Source organism: Triticum dicoccoides, chromosome 3A, assembly GCF_002162155.2.
Source record: "Triticum dicoccoides isolate Atlit2015 ecotype Zavitan chromosome 3A, WEW_v2.0, whole genome shotgun sequence".
Taxonomy (NCBI): domain Eukaryota; kingdom Viridiplantae; phylum Streptophyta; class Magnoliopsida; order Poales; family Poaceae; genus Triticum; species Triticum dicoccoides.
Genome location: NC_041384.1, coordinates 29,239,424 through 29,245,500, shown reverse-complemented (window position 1 = coordinate 29,245,500; position 6,077 = coordinate 29,239,424). Strand labels below are relative to the sequence as shown.

Here is a 6,077-nt window from a genome sequence, read left to right as displayed (position 1 = left end):
TCCTCTTGATAGGGCGATTCTTGACCGGAGAGTTTACCTCGGGAGTGCCTTTGCTAGCACCAACATTGCTCGAGTTTCTAGACTCCCTCTTGCTTTGATTGGCAGCAGTACCTTGTTTACTCGAGCTGTCATTTGATGAAGCTTTCTTCCGTTCATCCGAGGCCCGGAAGGAAGATTTCCATGGATGTCCCTCTTTCCCGGAGTAGGGCAATAGAGATCAGAGTGCCCTAAGTAGCCACACGAGAAACAAAAATGCAGGACATTCTCATACTGAATATCATATAAATCTCGCCGCTTTCTTCTTGTTGAATCAATCAGAATCCATCTCCTTAGTGGCTTGCTCACATCAACTGAGACTCACACACGCAGATAGCCCCCCATATGGTCAAACTGCACGGACGTAGCTTCTTTATCTATTTGCTTTGCGATCTCAACCCCCCATGCATCATCTCTGAGATTGTATGGGAGGTTCATGACCCGTGCCCAAAGATGTAGCCGGTCAAATTTTACTTCATCTGGACGCATGCAATCCTCAAAATCAGCAACGATCACCGCATGCTTGCTAACATGCCATGGTGAGCCTACCCAAATTCTCTCTCTGTCCTGCTTCGATTCCAGCTCCACCACAAACATATTATTCCCCATAGATCAGAATTGCAGACCCCGGGGATTACCCCAAGCCGGGCAAAGAGCATTACCTATCGTCTGGATATGAAGTAGGTTTCGGGGTAGCACCTTTCCCTGCAAGCAGTCATTTCGTCGGAGTCTCGTCCTGGTGATCATCTAGGATTAATGGAGTTACCTCCTCATCCGTGATGCCAAGCTTTCCCAGGGCTTCTTCAAGATGAACCCTAGCCTCTCCTGGCGAACCCGGAGTAGGCCGTACCGCCTTCCCACGATCTGGATCCCCTCGAGGTAGAGGGGCATCCTCCGTCGCCTTGCCCGAACCCGATGCAGACATCGTGATCAGCTCGTTCGCGCCCCGCCGGTGTAGATCGGATGTGCGCCGCCGTCGCTACGCGGAAACCCTAATCGCCTCTGAGGGAGGCTCCAGGTTTTACAGAGAAAACTTCGGCTAGCCTATGACCAAACGGGGGGTTGAGGATAAGGGCCTCTTTGATTCAAAGGATTTTCATAGGATTTTTAAAGGATAAGAATGCTTAGGAATTTTTCCTGCGTTGATCGTTTGATTCGCAGGATTGAATCCCATAGGATTTTTTCCTATGGATTCATTTGAACTACATTTCATAGGAATTGTAGCATCCACTCCAATCTCTTGGAAGAAATCCTTTATTTTTCCTGTGATACAATCAAACAAACTCAAATCCTATAGGAATCCAATGGGCATGTCATTTCAATCCTACGTTTTTCCTATTCTTGTGTTTTTGCAATCCCGCGAATCAAAGAGGCCCTAAGAAGATGGGAAACACTTTCTATCATATGTCTGAAGGAAAGAGATCGCCAGACCATTCCTACGCCGTTGATTCCTGTTCCATCTCGCGGCTGTGATGCGTAGCAAATCCCGTTGTAATTCCTATATTTTCTCGTCCCATTCCTCTCTGCCCCGATTAATCCGCCGCTTTGAAACACCCCCACCCACCCGCCCCCAATCCCCGTAACCTCTTCCTCCCACTTGTCTCTCCCGTCTCCCTGTTCTTCCGATCTGAATCACATGCACGTCGTTCTCCATCGAGCCGTAGATGATGCCACCTCCCCGCCGTTCTCAGCAGTACATTCTTCCCCCAAATCCCTGGTAGGGATCTTGCCGAGATCCTCCTCCTTCATCCCCACCTTGCTGATGCATCGTCGCTGATCCAGGAGTCTTCGTTGACCTTCAACAACCGAGCACAAGGAGGACGTGAGGCTCACTAGCGGCATGGCGAAGGTTGCTGTGGCAAGATATCTGGAGGGCGGTTCTTCATCGCAATGAGGAATGACCCTCCACTCTGTTCGAAATCTTCCCGCGCCTCTCCTCATCTCCCCGGCTAGCTTATGACTCATTTTTCGTCTTGATCTGACAGTTCAGATTTATATGCTTCCAACTAATATGAGTTAGGTTGAGATAAAAAAATATGCATCATAGTACTGTTGCTAATTCCAAATTACAGTTTTATGCTTCTTCTGTTTAGATAGTTGTTTCCAGCTAGACTTCTTCTTCTTTTGCATTTTTGTTTTTGTTATACTCAGCGCCTTTGAAATGTAAATATTGTCCATCTTCCATCAGGTGCTCTTATACCTACTTCTGTAATAATATTTCCTCCCCTGCCATGCTTCCTAATTATAATACATGTTCTTCTTTGGTCTAGATAATTTTACTCCATTTATGTTGTGTATAGATCAAACTGTCTCTTATTTTCTGATATGTAATTCCGTTGTACAGATGTATTGCGCCACACGATGCTAATCATGCATCGTTAGTTTCCTGACCGACCGCCTGAAGACATCGCTTGTGCTTAACTCCACCACCAGCTCACTGACGAGCTCGTAGCCTCGGTGCTTAACTCCACCAGGATCGGGTCCAGCTCTACCTGCAGTTTTGGCCTCTAATCCACCTTGCTGGAATGCTGTCTCGGTTTGGGAATGAGGCCAGCAGGGATAGGCTCTCACGCCATGGTGCAGGGTGACTTACTAGGCGATGTTGTATCACAACATCACATACACAGGTAGGTGACGAGGGTGAAGCACATGGGAATCCCGATTGATGCACTAGTTTGAAATTGGATTGCACATATTGTTAATTCATCATTAACGAATGCAAGAAACATAGTTTGTATTGTTCCTTTTTCCATTGGTACATCTCCATTATTTTAAGCATGATTGTCGTGGAATTTGTTCATCTCCATAGCTCTTCAATGATATAACCCGACAATGATAGAGTTCTTCTCCATAGCTCTTGGATTTGTTCATCGATTTTTGTTAAATTTGTCACATGATTATGTCTTGGATTGCAGGAAGCATAGAAGAAGGTAGTAAGATGCAGCATGCCTTTCCACAAGGTCATGGTGCGAGAGATAAGGTCTTCGTACTCGCTTGTAGTTCATGACACTGGCGTAGATGGTGCGGTGCTTCACGATCACCATGGAAGCAAATCCAAGAGCTATGGAGAAGAACTCTGATATACGTGAAAATAGTATGATGATGATTTAGAAGCAAAATGTATATCTTTGGGAGTGGGGGTCTGCATTGTGCCCAGGCGATGCAAAACCTGAGCATATGCGTCTTTTTTGTTGTATGGAAGCAAATCCTCGTGTTTTTAGATGCAAGTTCAATATTCTTGGAAGCAAATTCTCAGTTCTTTGGACCTAAAAAACAAATTCTTTGGAAGCAAAGTCCCAATTTAAATGACCTGTTGCAACTACCGAATTATGGATCGAAGCTATCTCAGGTTACAATGGAAGCAATCTTCATGGGTGAATGTAATAAACAAATTCTACCAAGATTGAAGTAATCGCCGATTGCCATGGAAGCACTGTGTGATCGATCGAAGCACAGATTTCAACTGTATGGAAGTAATCTTCTGTTGTCCCGGCCCAGAAGAAAATTCTAATCTTTTTGAAGCAGTGTTTTCTAGCTAAAGATTTTTAAAGCAATGTTTGATAGAAACAATTTTAAACATTCAAGAGGTCTTTTTGGTATAGTCGAAATAACTTTCTAGTCGCTTGAAGCATGTTTTTGTTTACATAGTAGGCACAAATACGATGAAACTTGATCGGAGCAGTTGTCAGTTACTATGGAAGCAATTGTTTTGGCCGATTGAAGCAAAGAAATTCTAACACGATGGAAGGAATCTCTCCATTACCAAACATATTCTAACTAGATGGAAGCAAACAGCGTTCACCATGGACCATGGAAAAACTTCCACAGGCTCACGTGTACAATGCAGACTCGAAATAAGGATTGAAAACAAAAGGTATGGAAGCAAACCGCATGCATGGAAACACACAGCATGGAGCTCAATCAATTTGATATGCCCTGATTATTAGGAGTAGTTGGTAGGAAACAAATTGATTCCATTTAGTGCAAATGACGCATGCAAACTAATTAATGGGTCGCACTTTTTAAGGAAGCAATCCCGCGTGAGGATGTAGTGCCGAATCTGATGGTCATGATGCTTCTCATCGTACGGTCAATGACTAGTCTGATACATTGCAAGGGATCAGTAGTCTGATCTCTGCGTCCGTTATGAAAGATGGAAGACCATGCGTATCGTCGGTTACAGTCTTACAGTGTTTGGCAAAAAATACCACTTTAGGGGTTTGCGTCCCACAGAACTACCATTTTAAAAAATGACCGAAAATTATTAAAATTTTAAAATTTTGTGACTAAAAACTACCACTTTCAGATAATGACCAGTTTAGATGATTTAAACGTGTTTATAACAGGCGGGGCCCATTACTCAGCGCTGACGTGGCGTCAAAGTCAACTTCATAGGAGAGCAGATGCTGGTCGCCTCGCCTATCCCCGAGATCTGGGGCGTCAATGGAGTTTCGCCGGCGTTCCACCCGGCTGCGACGACCGGACCGCACCAGGGTCCTCGCCGACGACCTGCTCCTCCCCATCCTCGCCCGCCTCCATTGCGCCCGGCCGCCACGCGCACCGGCCTCATCTCGCGTCGGTGGCGTGGCCTCGCCGCCCGCCTCCGCGAGATCGTCTTCCGTGGCGTCGCCCTCCATAGGCTTGAAGTGACTCGGTCGTGCTCGCTGCCTCCATGCCGAACGCCACCAACGGCCTCGCCAACGTTGAGGTCGGCTCTGTGAGCTCGTACGGGCAGCGGCCGCGGCCGAGCGTCGGCCTAAACGTCACCATCACGCCCAACTGGTCGTCGCCTGGCGCCGACACCAGCCAGCTCGTCATGCGGATCGAGTACGACGCCCCTTGAAGGAAATATGCCCTAGAGGCAATAATAAAGTTATTATTTATTTCCTTATATCATGATAAATGTTTATTATTCATGCTAGAATTGTATTAACCGGAAACACAATACATGTGTGAATACATAGACAAACAGAGTGTCACTAATATGCCTCTACTTGACTAGCTCGTTGATCAAAGATGGTTAAGTTTCCTAGCCATAGACATGAGTTGTCATTTGATTAACGGGATCACATCATTAGGAGAATGATGTGATTGACATGACCCATTCCGTTAGCTTAGCACCCGGTCGTTTAGTATGTTGCTATTGCTTTCTCCATGACTTATACATGTTCCTATGACTATGAGATTATGTAACTCCCGTGTGCCGGAGGAACACTTTGTGTGCTACCAAACGTCACAACGTAACTGGGTGATTATAAAGGTGCTCTACAGGTGTCTCCAAAGGTACATGTTGGGTTGACGTATTTTGAGATTAGGATTTGTCACTCCGATCGTCGGAGAGGTATCTCTGGGCCCTCTCGGTAATGCACATCACTTAAGCCTTGCAAGAAATGCAACTAATGAGTTAGTTGCGAGATGATGTATTACGGAACGAGTAAAGAGACTTGCCGGTAATGAGATTGAACTAGGTATTGGATACCGACGATCGAATCTCGGGCAAGTAACATACCGATGACAAAGGGAACAACGTATGTTGTTATGCGGTCTGACCGATAAAGATCTTCGTAGAATATGTAGGAGCCAATATGGGCATCCAGGTCCCGCTATTGGTTATTGACCGGAGACATGTCTCGGTCATGTCTACATTGTTCTCGAACCCATAGGGTCCGCACGCTTAAGGTTTCGATGACAATTATATTATGAGTTTATACGTTTTGATGTACCGAAGGTTGTTCGGAGTCCCGGATGTGATCACGGACATGACGAGGAGTCTCGAAATGGTCGAGACATAAAGATTGATATATTGGAAGCCTATGTTTGGATATCGGAAGTGTTCCGGGTGAAATCGGGATTTTACCGGAGTACCGGGAGGTTACCGGAACCCCCCGGGAGATATATGGGCCTTAGTGGGCCTTAGTGGAAAAGAGAAGAGGCAGCCAGAGATGGGCCGCGCGCCCCTCCCCTCCCTTGGTCCGAATAGGACAAGGAGAGGGGGCCGGCCCCCTTTCCTCTTTTTCCCCCTCCGCGAATCCTATTCCAAC

The 6,077-nt window shown here is 46.2% G+C and overlaps 1 long non-coding RNA gene across 1 annotated transcript; it reads left to right on the top strand.

The window, feature by feature from the left end:
* The first annotated feature begins 1,620 nt into the window (after positions 1-1,620).
* Positions 1,621-3,269, top strand: LOC119271081. Its single transcript, XR_005134416.1, has 3 exons — positions 1,621-1,729; positions 1,819-2,663; positions 2,952-3,269. It is a non-coding gene; the product is annotated as an uncharacterized LOC119271081 (long non-coding RNA).
* The last annotated feature ends 2,808 nt before the right edge of the window (positions 3,270-6,077 follow it).